At 40.1% G+C, this 21,338-nt stretch overlaps 1 protein-coding gene and 1 long non-coding RNA gene across 20 annotated transcripts in view; both read right to left on the bottom strand.

The window, feature by feature from the left end:
• ST18 (ST18 C2H2C-type zinc finger transcription factor) overlaps positions 1-21,338 on the bottom strand; it is a 308,472-nt gene that overhangs the window by 207,181 nt on the left and 79,953 nt on the right. The gene's annotated exons all lie outside the window — the stretch shown is intronic.
• LOC115899698 overlaps positions 1-21,338 on the bottom strand; it is a 186,952-nt gene that overhangs the window by 85,661 nt on the left and 79,953 nt on the right. The gene's annotated exons all lie outside the window — the stretch shown is intronic.

The raw sequence follows: 21,338 nt of genomic DNA, 5'->3' as shown, positions 1-21,338 counted from the left end.
TTCCCCAAATGTCTTAGTATAAAAGTAAACAACTCTATTACCAGGGCTTGGGACAGCCTAGTTTTGTTAGAGGCTATATTGTAGGAAAGCCTACGACAGTACGTCAAATGCTGGGCCATTCTGAGTGCCTGTAGACAGTGTCTCCGAAAGAGGTAAAAGAAGTTCAGTTGTGGCAGGATTATTCTATACTTAGGGTAGGAAGGAATATGTGCAGGATTCTGTCTATCTGGGCACCCCTTGGCTGTGAAGAGACAAATACAGTGCAGCCACCCTTGCCTGAGAAGTGTGTGGTTACCAGGGCCCAGACACCTTAGGATGGAGAGCTTGGACCACACTACTGGGTAAGCACAGAGACCAGCAGAGGCAATGGCTGAAGTTCAGAGGAATTTAGAAGGGATCGTTGCCGCCCCGAGGTCACCCGCAGCAATGGGAGCTGTGGTTCCTCCCACAAGCTCAGTCCTGGAAACTTCTGCCCAGAGAGAGAGGCCACTGGGATCCCAGAGGTACTGCTCCCCAAACACAGAAGGAAAAGTGGAGCCCCTTGACAAGGGAGTGGTGGCCACAATGAAAGAGCTTCCATTCGGCCATGGGAGTGCAGTCAGCTGATGGCTCCACTGGGCTACTTTCAGGACCCAGCACAGTTCTCGAGCCAAAGCCAGACTCTTCCCTGGCAGTCTCTGCTGATAACAGTACCACAGGGGCACCAGGGCCCACCATTCTTGCCCAAAATGGGGCCTGAGAGCTGCATGGTGGTCTGAGGCTCTCCTGCCCTGTCCCAATTGCTCGCCCTTTTGTCTTTTCTTGGCCTTAACTCCCAGGAAACCTCCAACACTCCTAACTGAGAACCTGCTCCAGAAAGTGGCCATGGCATGGCATTGCCTCCAGGCCACAGGCACAAGACTGTGTGATGCTGGTTGGGTGGGGATACAGATGTGGAGAATATGACATTCTTTAATGGACCCAACAGGCCCATTTAATGGACGCTTTGAATCTGCTAGGAATTATCTGCCCCTACTGTAGGGCATGTAACAGCTGAGGTGTCTCACTGCCTCTGTTTCCTGAAGACATTACTATACCTGTCCCCTTGACAGTCATCAAAGGCACTGGCCTCAAACTCAGCTTAACTAGTGCTAACCCCAGAGCAGACCAGATTAATAGCTGGTTCTGCTTCAGGTTCTGATTCTGTGTAAATCATGACTTATAGCCCAGCTTTCTCCTCTCCCTTTTGCTGATGGCCCCTTTTCCAGCGTATTGAAAATGCCTGTGACCTTAGCCTGTCCAACAACCCAACCAACCACGGCCTCCATCATTCTTCAGTCCCATCTTCCCCTAGAACCCTCCCTGGCCCCAACCAGAGCCTCCTCTGTGCCCACTGGCACCTTCCCTCTTACCCACCCATTGTGAGACTGCCTAGTACTCCCTCCAGATCCCTGGGGCAGCAGGGATTGGCACAGCCATTAATCATTCCACGGAGAGACTCCTGCCCTGACACAGCCAACCAGCCTCGATTCTAAAGCAGCTGGGACCTAAGAGGTTCAGACCTCACTTTCTGAAGAACAGTGGACAGAGGGGGCCAGGAGAAAGGGCATGAACCCTGGCCCCCACTGGAGATGGTGTGGCTTCAAATCACTCTTCAGAAAACTGAAATGCTGGCAGGGAGGCTCAATCTTGAAGAGACATCAGATTTCCTCTTTCATATATGGCCAATGCTGTGATTCTACATTGTTTATCCAGAAGTAAAATAAACTAAAACAATTAAAGTAGTGTTGATTTAATTATATCCTATTTCCACCCTTGTATAGAAACAAAACTGACTCTATTCAGCAAGGAAATTCAACAAGGCTTTGCCATATTTCCATGGTGATCCTCTCTTCTGATGTGGTAGAAAATAGAAGAGGCTATTTATGAAGATGCTTCATTGTAAAGAACACATTTTTAATTAAGCATATATAACAGCCCCTCATTGACCCATCAACCTTGGGAGGTGAGTGACATCACTAAGGCAGCAGATCCACATGGCCGATTCCACCTCACCAAATCTTTGCTCAGATGTCCCTTCAAGGAGGCCAACATGTACATTTCTATTCAAAACTGTACCTCCACTTATTCACCTTAACCTATTGGCTTGTTTGTTTGTTCGTCTATAGTACTTATTATCTTCTGTATTCTCTTTAATTTACTTACTATTATTGTATTGTCAGCCATCTTCCACAAAAATTTAGGTTTCATTTTAGGAGGAAGCTTCTAAGCTTTTACCTATTTTGTTCCTGATACCAAATACCTAAAACAGTACTCAGAATAGAGTAGTGCTCATGAATGTTTGTTAAAGAAAGTGTGTGTTATGAGTAACTGCAACTTAGCTATATCACTGTCAAGCAAATTTAAATTAGAAACTTCAGTTAACCATCTTTCCCATGTTTTCTTGGTTATATACCTCCCTACTATTTGCTCTTTCTTCTGCCATTTTTAAAGTACTCAAGTCAAACAAGAAAAAAGCTCCATTATGAAAATGAAAATTATTACAGATTATACTAACGTTTGACATCACCCTGAAACATAATCACTATGAGAAGTCTAATGTGCAGTGTTCTGGAATCTTCTCTACTTATTGATACACACATAAATGGACCCATTAAAATTATTGTGGTGTTTTGCATTTTAGGTGAAAGGTATCAATTGTGCATATCTTACAACTTAAAAGGTTCATTGATGTGCTGTGCACAGACCCTCATTTACCTGTGACATTAGCAAACTTTATAATTTTTGCAAAACTTTTTATAATTTGTGTAGAATTTACAGTTTTATAATATCGAGTCTTCCCATGAACACAAGATAACTCCACATTCAAGTTTTATTTTATGAACTTCATTTTTTTTTATAACTTTCTCCATAAGGATGATGATTATTTTGGTTGGGTGTTACTGTAGACATTTTAGACTTACTATTACTATTTTGAATGTAGTCCCCCCCACCATCCTCACATTACATTTCCTAAGTCACTATCACCTATATATAAAAAAGCTGATACTATTTTGCATTGTTAATGTCTGCTTCTCAGCATTTGCCACTTGATTCTATTTGACTTTCTAGCTCAGTGGTCATATGCTGTATGGTATATCTTCTCTTGAATATGTTACATCTTTAAACTTCTTATTTTACCGTATTAGCAAGGACTTCCAGATCCATGCATTAAAGAAGTGGTGAGAATGACCATGCTTGGCTTCAAGGGGGATTTTTCTAAAGTATCACCCTTATCAGGAATTCAGGAAGATGTCCTTTATCTTAAAGAAGGCTTCATCTCTACCCAATTCACAAACAATGTTTATCGTGAGTCTTAAACTTTATAAATGTTTATTATTCTCTCTAATTCAAACTTCAACTAATCTCACGTAGCAAGCTGTGTTCATATTTTGATTTTTTTCAAAGCCATCTTTTGACTGTAGTGGTTTGAATGGTCATCTCAAAAAAGATATATTCACATTCTAATCCCCAGAACCTGTGACTGTGACCTTATTTGAAAAGAGTCTTTACAGAAGTAATTAATTTAGGGATCTTGATGAGATCATCCTGGATTACCCAGGTAGGCCCTAAATCCAATAATGTGTCCTCATAAGAGACAGAAGAGAAGACACAGGGGAAGGCCACGTGAATGAAGGTGAAGCCAGTGCTTGGAGTGAAGCTGCCGCAAGTCAAGGGACACCTGGAACCACCAGAAGCTGGAAGAAACACATATCCACCCTAGAGCCTTGAGAGGGAGCGTGGCCCTGCCAACACCTTAATTTCAGATTTCTAGTCTCCATAACTGTAAGAGGACACATTTCTGTTGTTTTAAGCCACCCAGCTTGTGGCAATTCGTTAAATCATCTCTAGGAAATTATTATATTGCTGGACCTGACTGTTTCTCCCTATGCCATCATAAAAAATAGTTTATTTACTATTTCTTCCACTTTCTCTGGAATTATCTAGCTGTTTCATTTGTACAATAAAAGTTCTTAAAATGCAGTTTGTTTGTGTTTCAACTTTTTGTCTAATACATTCATTTAAGGATATAAATTTTTCCTTTTGCATTCTAATTTCATGATATTCTACAAAGCTGAACACATGGATTATTCATTATTTCTCATTTTAAATAGTTTACCATGTCCATTTGACTTTTCTCATGGTAAAATTTACTTAGAAATATTACGTGGACTATTTGGCCACATTTTTATTGTACATTTCTAAATTCACATTAATTATTGATAATGGAAGAAAACCTAGGCAATATCATTCAGGACACAGGCACAGGCAAAGATTTCATGATGAAGATGCCAAAAGCGATTGTAACAAAAGCAAAAATTGATAAACGGGATCTGGTTAAACTAAAGAGCTTCTGCACAGCAAAAGAAACTATCAACAGAGTAAACACAAAACCTATAGAATGGGAGAAAATTGTTGCAATCTGTGCATCTGACATATCCAGCATCTATAAGGAACTTAAATTTACAAGGGAAAAAACAAACTTACAAAACAAACAATCCCATTAAAAAGTGGGCAAAGGACATGAACAGACACTTCCCAACAGAAGACATACATGCAGCCAACAAACATGAAAAAACCCCCAAGATCACTGATAATTAGAGAAAGGTAAATCAAAACCACAATGAGATACCGTCTTACACCAGTGGGAATGGCTGTTATTAAAAAGTCAAAAAACAGCAGATGCTGGCAACGTTGTGGAGAAAAAGGAACGCTTTTACACTGTTGGTGGTAGTGTAAATTTGTTCAACCATTGTGGAAGACAGTGGCTATTCCTCAAAGACCTAGATGCAAAAGTACCATTCAACCCAGCAATCCCATTATTGTGTATATACCCAAAGGAATATAAATTGTTCTATTATAAAAACACAAGCACACGTATGTTCATTGCAGCACTATTCACAATAGCAAAGACATGGAATCAACCTAAATGCCCATCAATGATAAGATGGGCATTTAGGATAAGAAAATGTGGTACATATACTGGGTAAAAAAATGTGGTACACATACACCATGGAATCCTATGCAGCCATAAAGAGGAACAAGATCATATCCTTTGCAGGGACATGGATGGATTATCCTTAGCAAACTAACACAGGAACGGAAAACCAAATACTGCATATTCTCACTTATAAGTGGGAGCTAAATTATGAGAACACATGGACACATGGGCGGGTGAGACAACAACATACACCAGGGCCTGTTGGAGGTTGGGGCGTGGGAAGAGGGAGAGGATCACGAAGAATAGCTAGTGAATGCTGGGCTTAATACCTGGATTATGGGATGATCTGTGCAGCAAACCATCATGGCACATGTTTACCTATGTAACAAGTCTACACATTCTGTACATGTACTCCTGAACTTAAATAAAAGTTGGAAATTTAAAAATATGTATTTTTAGGACACCATTCAGAAAACAAACAAACAAAAAATATTGGTGAAAGTGGCCTGTAACTTTTTTTATTTGTGAAAACTTTCAGTTCAGGAGAATATGATCCATTTTTGTTGATTTCAGGTATGTTTGAAAGAAAATGCATTTGCTTTCATTCAATACAAAGCATTTCTGTGTGTACATATGTATGTATTAATTAACCATGCCATTCAAATCCTCTAAATCATTATAGGTTTTTGTCTACTAGATCTGTTATTATCTGAGAAATGCCTGTTGTGTTCTTTTATGATTGTGCATTCATTGATTTCTTCTTATAGTTTTTTTCATTTCTTCTTTCCATTTTCCAGACCTTCATTTTTGATGCATAAATATGCATCTACAATATGTTTCTCTGTTTTAGTTTATCATTATGAAATATCTTCCTTTATAGTTTTTAACAATTTTCTTTTACCATAAACCCTTTTTTGCGCTATAGTAATTCTTTAGTTACTAGTGCTGTGTAGCAAAGTATCCCATAAGTTTAGTATTATAAAACAACAAATATTTTATTTGGTTCATAATTCTGTGAGACAAGAATTCAGGAAGGGCTCACCTGGGTGATTCTCGATTGAGGTTTCTTGTTTGCTTCTGGTCAGATGTGAGCTGGGGCAACCTCATCTGAAGGTTCAACCAGGCTGGACTTGCATGGCTGGCAATCCTCTGAAGACCTTAGCAGAGTGCCTGCATGTGCCTTCTCCAACATGATGGTCTCAGAATAGGCAGACTTCTTCCATGGCAACTGGCTTCCCCAAAGAGTGAGTATTCCAAGAGGACCAGGTGGAAGCTGGATGGCCTTTTCTGACCAGGTCTTGAAAGTCACCTCACATCACTACAACCATCTTTACTGGTTGAAACAGAGACCAGCAGTCCCAGATTCAAGAGGAGGAGACAGAAACTCTCTAACTCTCAATAAGAGGAATGTCAAGAAAATGTGGGCCTATATTTTAAAATCTCTCTCTATATATATATGTAGTATGTAAACATTTTCCTTAAAGATACAGCATTAAGTAAAAGTAGAAAGTACAGAAACATTTGTGTGGTTTGCTATAATTTATGTAAACACAAAAGAATTACATATATTATATATGTGTGTATATATTTTTGTATGCCAAGGAATGTTTTAGGGAGGATATTCAAGAAAATGATCTTCTAGGTAGCCTCTGTGGAGGAAACCCACAGGGCTGGAGGGCAGACATGGAAAGGAGGCTGTGTAAATGTTCATACTATTGATTTTTTTTTTTACCACAAATAAATAAAATTGAATTTAAAAATAAAAATTTAAGCTGCATATTGGGAGAAGATACATGTAAAACATGTAGTTCACAAGGAATTCTTTTTCAGGATTTATAAAGAATTCATGTAAATTAATAAATACACACATACAACCTAATTTTGAAAAGGGTGAGACAAGTCTATTCACAATCAACTTACTGGGACACCCAAATCCTGAAAACAAAAATGCTCGATTTCACGAATAATCAGGGAAGTGCTAACTGAAAATACCGTGAGATACTATCGGATCGGCAAACATTAAAAAGTATCATAATACCCCATCTGGTGAGGATGCAGAGCAAAGCAGCTCAGGCACTGCTGTAAATTAAGACAACATTGAAACAATTTGGTAACACCTAGAAAAGCTAAAGATGCATCTGCCTTATGACCCAGCCATTCAGCCACAGGAGGTGCAGCCTAGAGAAACTTTAGACTGTGTATGAGGACATCCACAAGGATGCTCACACTGCATTGTTCATGTCAGTGGAAATTAAGAAATGCTCATCAATAGGGATATAGTGGAGTACATTCATACCGTGAAATGTAGTTAAAATATTTGACTAACTTACCTTTGACATCATGTTTCAAAATGTTTACATTCAGTAAACATAATTGGAGTGAAGAAACGTCAAGTTGTAGAAGGATTCTTTTAGCATGTCACCAAAGTCACAGATTTTCAGTCACACAAGAGCAGGGCCATGTATTGTTTATGCCTATATGCATGTGTGCAGAAAATATAAAAACCTGGACGGGAAGAGACACTCCAATCTCAGGGTGAGGCTACTTTTCAGGGGGGACAAAGGAGCATGGCCAGGGTGGAGCACAGAGGAAGCTGGGTCTAGGAATGACCATTCAATTTCTCAAGGAAGATCTAAAGAACTTTGGCAACATGATAATACTCTAATATCTGGGTAGTGCTATTAACTGTTAGCTGCAGTGTCATCTACACTCCTCTGTCAATGTGAAATACTTTGACAACGACCAGGAAGCATTTTTAAAGGACCTATTTTCTAAAGGATCGATTTTAATCAATCACTATTTAAATAATAATCAAGACAATGGCCACGAAGTGCAAGCAATTGACACAACGTTTTTGTTATTTTGTTTATTTAGTTCATTTTGGCTAATGTGAATGGAAATTAGCTGCAAACAGCTGTGAAAGGAGAACACCCCATTGCCTCCTGGTAAGCAGTGAGCTTATTTTCATATTCCTAGTATCACAGAGTGATGCCAATACAATCACCAACTAGGTCATTTATGAGTTTCACAATGCTTGTCAAAAACAGTGGCAAACAAAGTTTTTAAGTAATTAAGTCAGAAAAGGATTTAATGTATTTTAAATATGTTTTTAAAATTCCTTGTAGAGATCTATCCAGTGGAAGTAGGCCCTCACCCTGATGCCTTGCCACTCAAGAGATGTCATTTGAATTACCATTAAATAGAGCCTAGAGGTGCTTTGTTTCTAAGTCTTTACCCACTAAACAGAACATCTCTATCATCTCCTAAATAATCACAGCAAAGCCGTATTTTTAAGTTATTAAACTAGGCACATTGCTTTTGTTCCCAGCGTCCTGCCTTCCCTCCCATCCATATGGTGACTGTGGGAGCAACCATTCTGTACAATACAATGCTGCCTTCTTGGCACTCTTGATTGAGTTGGAAGTGGGCTTCTAAAAAGTTGGGTCAGTTAGGGTTCTTCTCTGAAATTTTTGGAAAAATATTCTGTAATGAGAGAGAAGCATGAAGCTGGTATGGAAGGCAAGGAGGAGGGAGAGGAGTCTTGGCAACCTGTGAGTTCCTTTCTTCAGTTTTTTCTATAATTCTCATTTTTTCCACAGGCTGGCTGTCTTGTGAGATAGTCAGATACTTTCCTAGTAGATCTCTCCTTCCCTTTATCTACTTGAGTTAGTTCGGATTGAATTTCTGAACTTGCAACAAAGGGCAGTTTTCATGAATACTATTACTGGCTGTTGTTTATCATATGTACAATGATTAAAAATAAAATTATAAACATTGTGACAATGATATCTGATCAACTTGTTTACATCAAAACAACTCTAATCAAACAACTACTTAAATTATATAATACAGAATAAGCTATACATAATGTGGTTATTTCCTGATGCATTCTTTTCAATAAAATATCACTCAACCGTTTGTCTCATCCTTAAGGATGAATTATTTGTCCTGCTGGTCCAGAGAGACAGAGCTCAGTGTGATCATGAAGCTGTGTCTTGCTCCTTCACGTGAAGGTATTTCTTTCCAGTAGAGTAGATCAAATAGAGCACTAATTGTTTCGACATCCAAAGAATACGGAACTTTCCTTGTCATGTAATTCATTTTGGTTAAAAACTAAACAATATCCATAGTGAAGTCATAATCCCAGGCAAAGAAAATACCACAGTCAAGAGTTCACTTTAAAAGACTCTGATAGCTATCATTGATGATTTGGTGTGTTATTGAACACTTTGAGAATATTGCATCCACCATCACCACCAAAGGAATCAGCAACTTGCTATCTCTCATCCGTCTAGTGATAGCCCTTCACTGAGCACTGATTTCTCACTGGGCATGGCCTCAGGGCTTCAGAGCAGTAGGAGTCAAACAGGTTGCCTTAGACCTAGCTCCTCGGAGGAGCCCTGGGCCAAGAAATAGGGTCCCATTCTACATAATAGCTATGTTCAGGAACTCTGTGCATGGAGGGAAAGAGCTGGGCTCTAGACACAAAAGCAACATGTCTAGAATTATGAATTTTTAAAAAAATCACATAAAACCAGGAGAGGCCAAGAGGCTAGAGCTCTTCATTCCCACCCGTATTTTAACGACAGATGTTCCATTTGATCTACTTTTTATTTGCGGTTCAGTGAAAGATTTAATTTGAAATACATGTGGCACCATCAAACTATGTTTAACAGCCACTATGTAGGGACTTTAAGGAATTAAGAAGTACTATGCCCTCCTGAAGGAGGCAGCTAACATTGTCACAAAGGAGAAAGATCTGTCCAGCGTTTCTGGTTTATTGTGGTGTCTAGCGTGCTGGGATGTAAACTTCAAATACCTTTCTTTTTAGAGCTTCCTTTCTCCTGCTGGGCTACAGCTGTCCTGTTTTTCCTGCTGGAGATGGTGTTTAGTGCCACAGTGAGAACTAGAGAGGATTGAGTAACTCTGTAGTCAAGCTCAGGTACCAACAGTGTCTCTTTTGAGTACTTCCGACTTGGTCTTGTTTAAATTTAAATCCAAAACCCTCTGCCTCCCATCAGTCTCTGAGCTTCTAGGTCAATCCATAGCTCAGAGACTCTGGGTGAGGGGGAGGCTGGGTGGGGTGACTGTGTATGGTTTGCTCCCACAAACTTCCACTTCCAGCCTGCCTTCTGTGCTCGCTCTTCTCACTTTTCCAGACAGAATAACACAGAGATGGCAAGTATGACCTTTGTAATGGGAAAGATCCAAGGTACTCTTTGTTCCTCTAACTGCAGCCATTTATCTAAGGTTTCAGTAACCTGAAGAGCAGTCCCAACATGTCAGGGGGCTCACCTTACCACTGGGGCACATGTCCAACCACGACAAGGAATTTCATCTGCCCTCCAGGCTTCACAACTTGAAGCTCAACCCTTGTTCCTTGGCTATGGGGGGAGAATGTTCCCAAGACTCTGTCACAAACAATGGGTCTCTGGAGAGTTGGGAATGAGGATGGCGGTGGTTGGTGTTTGGGTCCCTTCTGAGCTGGTTCCTATCATGAAGCTCTGGGGAGAGGTGGCATGAGGTCCTTTGGGATCTTTAGTGCCATTGGGCCTCAGGTTTGTTACTGTCCTTAATTCCAAGACAATAAGAACAATCTCACTAGCAGTCAATTACAGGTTGATAGATGATGAATGGATGGATGGATGGATGGATGGATGGATGGATGGATGGACGGATAAAATGGATGAATAGACAGATAGATAGAATGACCAGATAGACGTCTCAAATGTGTAGCATGGGTCATAAGAGCTCTGGGGACTAAAGGAACGCTATGGGCAGGTAAGGTTTCACAAAGGAGGGGCCTAGAAAGGTACTTTGAAGGATGGACTATAGCAAAAAGATAAGGCTCTCCAGATGGAAGGAAACATATAGGCAGATGCATGGCAGTGGGAACTAGGGATGATCACTCTGACTTCAGGAGCTATAATTGTGCCATTTCTGAGGGCTTACTCTATGCCGGGTAGCATACTACATGCTTTACAGAAAACCATTTCAATTACTCTTTGTAGCAACTTTATAAGGTACATATTACCAATGTCCTTTAAGAGGGGAAAAAATAATTAACATTTTTAGTGATTATACTGGGCAAAGAAAAATGACCTGATATTCATTACCTCATTTAATCTGTGTCAGAGTCTATGAAGGAAGTTCTATTTTTATGGCAGTGACCATAGCAATTACATTTGCTCTAAATAATAAAATCAATATGTGACAAAGCTGGACTTAACGTCCAGACATGTTGATCCAAACAGCCAATCAAGACCCCTTGTGAAACCCCACTGGGAAATAAGTTTGGAAAAATAAGTTGGACATTTGAAAAATGTTTTAGGCCAGGTGCAGTGGCTCAAGCCTGTAATCCCAGCACTTTGGGAGGCCGAGACGGGCGGATCACGAGGTCAGGAGTTCGAGACCATCCTGGCTAACACGGTGAAACCCCGTCTCTATGAAAAAATACAAAAAACTAGCCGGACGAGGTGGCTGGCCCCTGTAGTCCCAGCTACTCCGGAGGCTGAGGCAGGAGAATGGTGTAAACCCGGGAGGCGGAGCTTGCAGTGAGCTGAGATCCGGCCACTGCACTCCAGCCTGGGCGACAGAACGAGACTCCGTCTCAAAAAAAAAAAAAAGAAGTTTTAATACTAGTCTATAAGGATGGAGGAATTAATTTTTAAGCAATGAAGGACCAATAGAGGTTTTAAAGATAATAGCTGCAAAATCAAATGTCACCTTATGAAAATTAACCAATTTGCAATGTTCTGAGCAAATTATGAGTCAAAAAAAATGGAAGAGAGGGAGGGAAATACAGAAAAGTTAATTACAATGGTGGAGCTGCTGATGAGGGAGGGAATATACTGCAGAGAGGGGGAAAAGAAAAATCTGACAAAGGAAATCATTGAAATGTTTCATGACTAATTCGATGTAGTTCCAACTCTGGGTACCTGAGAAAACGATAGCCCTATTTATGGAAATAGGTAAGACCCAAAGAGATCATTGAAAAGGAATTAGTTTATTATTCCCTGTTAAGAAATCTGTAAATGCCTGAATCCATATTGCTTACAACAGAACAGAAATTCATATGTTTCTGCTGGAGGTAATCTAAGAATGGTCAGTTTCTGGTATTATCATATCTAAGAATGACATATTCCCTATAATCGTTATGCATCCTGAATGCTTAATTAGAACAAGGTATCTATGCATTGTTATAATTATTATTACATCATATTAATGAATTAATAACAACATAATTTTTTAAAAATGATAAAACGAAAACAGAATAATTCCCCTATGTTTTATACTTAGAGTGACTTTTCTGATCTTCAGTATATTAAAATTCAAACATAAAATTCTATGTTTTTAAAATTTCCCTATTTCCAGCTAGGAATTTTTGCCCAGACACTTTCCAAACAGGACTCTGTGCTACTCTTTTTCTGCTATTACCCATCCTCACTTAGGCTAACCGAGGATCTAAAGAAAAAAGATCACATAAGCCACTCAACTTCATAAATAAATGGGAGCTAGCCCCGTGATACCCATTTGTTGGAAGTCCCAACAAACTGTTCATTTCTCCCAAGTGTTCCTTTTCAATATATTAGGATATCAGCAGTAAGCTGCTTCTGAGATGCTGTAGAGAATACCTAGTCATTGTTTCGTAAAACCTTTGGTTGAGTCCTAGCCTGACTTCAGACCCTCATCCATAGTTAGCTAGAGGTTATAGGTAGAAAAATACAAAGCATAGAGAAAAATTTAAAAGGTCTTGTGCCTCCAAACACAAGACACAGTCTCAACTGCTTATATTTCTAACAGTGGGGTATAAACTCAAAAAAATGAGGCTAAAATTTGATTGGCAAGCCTCGATCTTACCATGGAGTCTCATTTTCACAATGGTGACAGTGGGATTTGGCCTGCAGCAGTGGGAAAGGCGAGGACAGAGTGAGTTCACAAGAACTGGGAATGAGAGAATTTACCACAGATAGAGGCACAGGATGCTAAAAGCAAGACTTTTCTGGCAACATTAGGCACCACCATGTAGGAAATGTTTATTGGCGTGACCTTTGGTTTAGTGTGTGAAGGTTTATATGATTGGGGAGAACCACAGGATTCAGATTTGCAGAAATGAAAGATGCATAGTAATGAAGCTCGTTCTGTATTAAAATGGACACAAGTGAACTATATATTTAGGCAGGTGAGGCTATAGGCATATTACAAATCCACAACAGAAGGCAAAGTCAATGGTGCCTCCCGTATCCCAATAACAATGCATAAAATGTATATTTCAAAGCTAGAAAGTGATAATCATGGAAAATTTATAGGAGGGATATCTGAAAGGCAGCTGAAAGGCCCAGAAGCCATAGGGAGCACACAATTTCATAAATACTGAAAAAGAATTATTGCAGGTCCCCTACCAAGCCCATTATATGTGTCAGAACTCTGGAAATTTGAGGACAGTGATTTAACGCCTGAGATGGTGACTGCCAAAAATGAATATGTCACAGCTTCTCACAGGAGTGAGGAAACCACCACAGGACTGGCAGCAGCCAATCGACAGCCTGCAAAGAGTCCACTGGCCCAGGCCAACTCCAAGTAGTGTTTCTGGGGAGCCAGAGAGGCAGTATTCAAGGGAGACTGCCCACTCTCTCAAGGTGCCACTGGAGAGGGAGCCCCATAGCCTTCATTTAAGCTTGGTTTTATTGTTACTTGGTCCACAGTTGCTTGCAACCTCCTGTGGCCAAATCACTCACAACCAATAAAGGATGTAAAAGCAAAAGTGATACTTCTTCTATGCTGTCTGCAAATATCAGAGCAACTACCTACTGATCATGTACTCATAAGGATCTCCAGGATGTTTTCCAGATACAGTCATCTCTTGGAATCTGCATTCTCCCATACCAATGGGATGTCTCTTTTGGTAGAAGTGAAGTTAGATGCAGTAAGGTATTTTTCTCAGTTCTTCTTATTTATCGGACGGATTCATGTGGCAAGATTGGTCAGCCCTGCTCTTTCTTGAATTCTGTCCAGCCGTCTCAACTCACCAAAAGAGAGTCTGTATAGAACCCACCGCATCTTGTTCTGACTGTCTGTGATGAAGAACGTAGTTGAAAATATACCACGGAGATTTTTTTTTTTTTTTTTTTTTTTTTTTTTTTTTGAGACTGAGTCTTGCTCCGTCGCCCAGGCTGGAGTGGGGTGGCGCGATCTCGGCTCACTGCAAGCTCCGCCTCCCAGGTTCACGCCATTCTCCTGTCTCAGCCTCCCGAGTAGCTGGGACTACAGGCGCCCGCCACCACGCCCGGCTAATTTTTTGTATTTTTAGTAGAGACGGGGTTTCACCGTGTTAGCCAGGATGGTCTCCATCTCCTGACCTCGTGATCCGCCCGCCTCGGCCTCCCAAAGTGCTGGGATTACAGGCGTGAACCACCGCGCCCGGCTTCCACGGAGATTTTTTAAAACGGTACCATCCTCCTGTGATCTACAGTAGCAACTTGAATTTCCAGCATCTCTGGTTACTCTGATATTCTCAGCATCTTGCTCATTCTGTGGTAGAGCACCACTGTTTTATGTTTTCCAGGCAGCATTTTTCTCCATATTGTTTTAGACACGGTGCCATTATAATCACTTGCAATTGACCAGTAATTGTTGTAGAAGCAGGCCTCCCTCTGCCAGTGCCACCCAGTTGCTGGACTACACCCAGCTGAGTGCAGTAAGTTCCAGAATGCAATCAAAGCTAAACCCCATCAGTATCCAGGTTTCTCATTATGAAGTTGAGCCAACACTTGCTTCAATGCAATACCTCCCTCTTACAGGGCACACACAAAGCCACTCCATTTTAGCTGTAATTCAGGCCCCTGAAATGCCTCCATAGGAAAACTCAATAGGAGACTCAGCCATGATCATTAATTCACGTTCGGAGATCTTATTCTTGCAATTGTCTTTATAGCTGAGATGGCTACGTGTGCTGATATCCCATCTGGAAAATGGGAGGAGGAACATTTTCTTTCAGGAACATGAGAATAATCTTAACTCAAGAAACAAAGCCTAAAGTGCATCCTATAGCCTTAGCAGAGTGAGAGAATAGCCCCAGGAAACAGAGCTGTCTCTGAGTATTTATCCTAGTTTCGGTTTGTGATTAAGTTTGAATCACACAAGGGAAGTGCAAATCCTGTACTAATAAAGCCTCAATAGTTTTCCTGCCTCCTAAGCTATTCAATCATGAGCAGCCTAGAGTAATAGAACCAGAATGAGAACTTATTAACAGGGTGGTCTTGGCCATAACTTGCTGTATGTAAAATGACATTAGTAGGACGAAGACACCTCACCATATGGCCACGAGACTTAGACACAGTAGTGGCTCAACACTGGTTTGCTCTCTGATATAACTTTTCACCCCATCTGTTAATAATTATGGTGATAATAATAATAACTAGCATTTATTGACTGTTATTGAGAAATGAAAACATGGATGTGAACTATGATTCACATCCACAACTTAGCACATGGTGTTCATACTTCCAGAATTTACGAAACTCTTAAAGACATTTTAATGACAACATAAACTCCCTCCATCACCCAGGTCTGCTTAAGCAGCACCTCACATTATGTGTTCCCTAGCACTGAGATCTGCAGCCTACTGTATACAGCATTATCCTAGGCATGTGTGACTTCACGTTTGTAAAAATGATAATAATTTAGAAAATTATCATAAAGATGCAAGCCTTTCAGGGATAACTTACAGTTTAATTTTTCCAATAAAAAAAACCAGCATTTTTCGGCAAGTGGACTGCATATGGATGAAAGTGTGCCAGGCCCACTGCCGATAAACAAGGGAAGTTTCTGTCTGCTGGGGTAGGGAGTGCTGGCGCTCCCCCAGCCCTCAGGTAATTCACATTGAAACTTGGTAATGTGACTGATTCATAAAACACAACTTTCCCCAGCCGTATTTCCTTGGTTCTCTAACATCACCTTTTATGCCCTGATGATTCATTTATTTCAGTTCATTTTAAAATTTGGTATTAATTCTGCTTTCTGTCACTCAGCATATTCCAATGACTAAAAAACAGGAGAAACTTTTTAGAGGAATACTGTGTGTATTTGTGTGTGTTTGTGTTTGTGTTTCTGCATTTGTTTTTCTGTGTGCATTTCTGGGTGTGTATTCCTATGTATGTATTTCTGTGCGTGTGTGTGTGTTTCTGTGTGTGTGTGTTTCCATGTGTGGGGAATGGTAAAAAAAGATTGGCACTGCCCTTTGAGTTACAGGTGTTGGGAGATTTCTCACTTCCTGTGAGTGCAGGCTTCATGGAGACAGCCTCCAGCAGATCCCAAACTGTACGTTCATGACAGCACAGGATCCTCTCTGAACATGTTCCTTGTTTGTGAAATCCTGAAGTCTCTAAGGAAACCAGGAGGCCGGGCATGGTGGCTCATGCTTGTAATCCCAGCACTTTGGGAGGCCGAGGCAGATGGATTAACTGAGGTCAGGAGTTCAAGAGCAAACTGGCCAACATTGCGAAACCCCATCCCTATAAAAATATAAAAATTAGCCGGGTGTTGTGGTAGGTGCCTGTTATCCTAGCTACTCAGGAGGCTGAGGCAGGAGAATTGCTTGAACTTGGGAAGCAGAGGTTGCAGTGAGCCGAGATCACACCACTGCATCTGCACTCCAGCTTGGGCCACAGAGTGAGTCTCTGTCTAAAAAGAAAGAAAGGAAAGAAAGAAAGAGAGAGAGAGAGAGAGAGAGAGAGAGAGAGAAGGAAGGAAGGAAGGAAGGAAGGAAGGAAGGAAGGAAGGAAGGAAGGAAGGAAGGAAGGAAGGAAGGAAGGAAGGAAGGAAGGAAGGAAGGAAGGAGAGAGAGAAAGAAAGAAAGAAGGAAAAAAGAAAGAAAGAGAGAGAGAAAGAAAGAAAGGAAGAAAGGAAGAAAGGAAAGAAAGAAACCAGGAAAGGTTGAACCCAAACCCAATTTCTATTAGTGCTTCTCCAGAAGGTTAAAGAGGTTGCAAAATATCACTACCTACCTTTCTCTATATCCAAAAGGATCAGCCATCTGTTTTCCTAGCTAATAGTGGGTTGGCTAGTGAATGTTTCTGTTGTGTTATGGAGTGCCACGGTGGGCTCCAAGGGCCCTTTGTCTTGCATGTTTACGTGTTTTATAAATGACTGAGTGTGACAGAGCCCTGAATATCTCAGGACTCTTATTGAACCTTGGGCAAAAAAAACATTAAAAATGATCTTACGATATTCATTTGCCCTAGGATGCAGAAGGAATTTTACACCGTTTTCTTTACGTGTGTAGTAGATTAATATTTCCTTTATGTTAATATGAGAGTTTATTATTCTTATCTTCATTTAATGTCCTGAGGAACCAGGTGAGACAATTTTGCGAGTTTAATGATCACTGGCACAAAGTACACGAGAGGGTCACTCAGGACAGGCCATCCCTTTCAAGGCATTTTGCCAAAAGAGCCTGGAGTTAAATTAATACTGGGAAATCCCCTGCCAGTCCCAGCTTTGACAGACAAAAAATAATAAGACTCTTCTAGGCTGTAGGCCAATACACCTCTTTCATAAAAATTAAAAGCCTAACCAGAACTCTGATAGCAAATGTCCTTTTTCAAAGAGTAGCTAATCTAAAATTCATTACAGGGGATAAAGAAAAAATAAATGGTGGGCCCAGGAATCTTTTGATAGAGTATGTGGCATCCAGGTCATTCTCTATCGTAAGAAAAGTTACTTTGATGGCTACGTTGGAGTTTATGCTGATACAATACAGCTTCCACACATTATGACGTCACATCCAACATGTGGAGATGACCGGCTTTGGGCATGCCCTGTGCTTACCTGGCAGGTGATGGCGTGGGCAGGAAGTGCACAGCCTGCCTTTACCTTACGTAAGCACTGTGTCTGGGCAATGGGCAAAGAACTGAAGAGGACAAGCTAGAAAAGGGCTCCTTGTCTGCCTCTATAAACCTCGTGTGTGTACATCTTAGCAAGCCCATAGACAAAAAAGGCAAAGAAGCAGAGACCAAGAGGGAGCGCCTAAGAGGCACAGAAAAAGAAAGCCACAGAGACAGAGAGATGGAGAGACATACAGACAGCGGAGAGCCAAGGCACAGAGGAAGGGGCAGGCGGAGGCAAGCACTTCCTGGTGAACTCGGTCCCCTGTGTGATTGGCTGCTCCTAGAGAACAGTTTCCCTGGCTGCAGTTGCTGTGCAACTGCTTCCTGCAATTAACTGACTTTATTGACTTTGTCTGCTCCTCCTCCTCCCTTAACCTCTTGTTTGCCGAGCCATCTGAGGAGCCACACCTTCAAATGGAAGAGGTAGGTTCAATTAGCACACTGTACATCTTGTCAACCCACCTCCACTTGAAGCTCTGATATAGATATAAACAAATATGTGTTCATGTCCTTTATGTATTTATTCACATATATGTTTATCTGTATTTATGAATAATATTTGTTATATAGTATACACATATATTAACATATGCATATATCTATGCACACATATATATCTCCTAAATTATCTTAAGGTCCATATAAATACAAAATTTATTTTTTAAGAGGTCATTTCCAGAGCATTGTATGGGCCTATGCACACATACACAAATAACCAAGACTTGACACAACCAGCCTGTCTCTGCAATGAGAAGTGAAGAGGGAGAAAACTCAGGGAAGACACGGCTTTAGGTAGGACATTAACATCTACCTATGTAAAAACTAGAAAAATGGCTGAAAAATCATAGTCACAGAATAAATGTAATGACTGAATGAATGAACAAGTGAACTATCACACATTGTTGTAATTACTGAAACTTTTCTTTTTAAACAGGTCCTTCATGTGCATCTCAAAGTGCAAAGCCCCACTGGGAAACACCAGTTTGGGGATCATGATTTTATGTAGTGGGTGAGCAGTTGGCTTAAGGTGGTCATTTCAATTACCTTTAATAATAGATAATTGGAGCCAAATCTTCCCATTTAGCAAGCCCTCAGTAAATGTTTTGGGGGTTTTGGGGAGAGAAGGAAGGACTCCTCACATTCTGCCATCATCACAGAATTATTTTTAAAAAGTCAAGCAATTTTGTCAAATAATTCTGTGTGAAAAAGTATATGTAAATATATATTGATGTGAGTGTGTATGCATATATACACATATAAAACAAATATATATTTATGTGAGTGTGTATGTATATATACATATATAAAACAAATATATAAAATAAATATAACCAAATGAGTTACATTGGCCATTGTAAGTATAACTACTCATTGTTACCAGTTATATATTAAATATTATACTAAACAATCTAAACAGTAATTAAAATCGAATTACTATTTTGGATAAATAATATTTGTAATGGGTAGAAATATTTGATTGATGGGTCTTAATTTTTGAGCATGGTCCTACTTATACTGTATTGATGTATGTTTTTCTTTTTTATCATTTCTAAGAACTATGATCACAACATTTTCTCTAAGAAATATCTTGAAGTGCCTAAACCTTGGTCAATGTTTCTTTCCACATTCAATTTAAGAGAAGAGAATTCTTTTATAATGGAAGCATATTCACTTGGACCTAGAACTCATTCATTCTTATTGCTATAGAAGGCATGTTAACGATACTACTTGCACCTTCCCAAGAGCATCCAAAGTAGCTTTTTTTTTTTTAATTAAAATTCAGACCAGGCACAGTGACTCAAGCCTGTAATGCCAGCACCATGGGAGGCCGAGGTGGTGGGATCACAAGGTCAGGAATTCGAGACCAGCTTGACCAACATGGTGAAATCCCATCTCTACTAAAAATACAAAAATTAGCCAGTGCTTGTAATCCCAAATACTCAGGAGGCTGAGGCAGGAGAATTGCTTGATCCTGGGAGGCAGAGGTAGCAGTGAGCTGAGATTGTCCCACTGCACTCTAGCCTGGGCAACAGAGCGAGACTCTGTCAAAGAAAAAAAAAAAATTCCAGTAGGTCCTGCCTATGCACAAGGCACATAGAACTATCATTCAATAACCCTAGAGGACCTTATTACTACCTACATTTTGCAGCTGAGCATACTGGCTCTTGGGGACGTTGAATCAATTGCCACAAATGTAGAACAACATGAACTGAGGCGGGATTCAGACCCAAGCCTGTCGGACTCTGGAGCCCAATTTCTCATCCATCAAGCTGATGTCTACCTTTCTGGGCCAGAGGAGAGACTCAACTTTGCTTTGAGCCATTGATGAGCTGTAAAGTGAGATACATATTTGAGGTATTAAAGAGGAAATTCTTCAACTAGGTTATCCTAAGTGTTTCTCAAGGGAAAGTTTTCTGCATTTTCTTATATAACTAATCATTCTACCAAATAAGACCTATATAGCATTTTCTATTTAAAAAAAAAAAAAAAAAAAAAAAAAGAGGTTAAATAGAAAAGACAAGCAGCTGAGAGAACACCACTGAGAATTCTTTAAAGAAAGCAACCAGCTCAGCAGGGGCACCTATATTTAGCCAATGAGTCAAACACATTTTTTTACCTAGGAAGCCAGTGGGCTGAACCAATAGGTTGTAGTTTCAGTTGAAAGGAGACAGAAAAAAATGTGGTGAAGGAAAAGAAAGAACTCTGAGAACAATAGGATTCTTGAAAGGAGGAAATGATAGAAATAGGCAATGCCAAAGTCAAGTCAGAGAAAGAAAACTGGGGTGGGGGTGAAGCCAGGGAGGAGACAAAGGAAACCTGAAAATAAGAAACATAAGTTCTAGAAAAGTAAAAGAGGAACATACTTCTCTAGTTCTTTCTTTATATTTGATAAACTTTGAAATTGTGCCGACTTTCATTAAAAACCATTATGTACAATATGTGAATCTTTCAGTCCCAGGAAAGTATGACTCTCTTGCTACTGAAACTGGGCCACACCAAATAGAATATCTTACTTCTACATATATTCAGTATTAATAATTGCACAAGTTTATTGCCTTTAACAGAAGAAATAGACAAGTTTCTGCAAGGTCTCAGAAAAGCCAGGGGGCTCCACTTCTGTGAAAGAGAATTGTTTTGGGGGAGTGGGTCAGCCCTATCCCCGGAGAGACACTTGTCAGCTACAGGGCAGCACTCAGATATTGCAGGAGAGGCCCTTTGCTCTCTCAGACCAGGTGATAAAAATGCAGTTTGATGGCCCTGAGAACAGACATATGCTGTACATTTAAAACTTTGTTTTATATTCTCTGCAGGATATTTGATGCCACAGAGTCCTATTTAGTTGAAATAATTTGAATCTTTCTTCCACACCTTAGCCAACAACATTTAGCTTATCTCGATTTGTTGCCTTCATTTTCTAATTTAATATAAAGACATAAATAAATAAGTTTTCACTAAAAAATGTCACATTTGGCAAATTCTGTTTCCTAATT

The sequence above is a fragment of the Rhinopithecus roxellana genome, chromosome 9 (genome assembly GCF_007565055.1).
Source record: "Rhinopithecus roxellana isolate Shanxi Qingling chromosome 9, ASM756505v1, whole genome shotgun sequence".
In the NCBI taxonomy this organism is placed as follows: Eukaryota; Metazoa; Chordata; class Mammalia; order Primates; family Cercopithecidae; genus Rhinopithecus; species Rhinopithecus roxellana.
The sequence above is the reverse complement of the archived record's forward strand: the minus strand, read 5'-3'. Positions and strand labels throughout refer to the sequence as shown.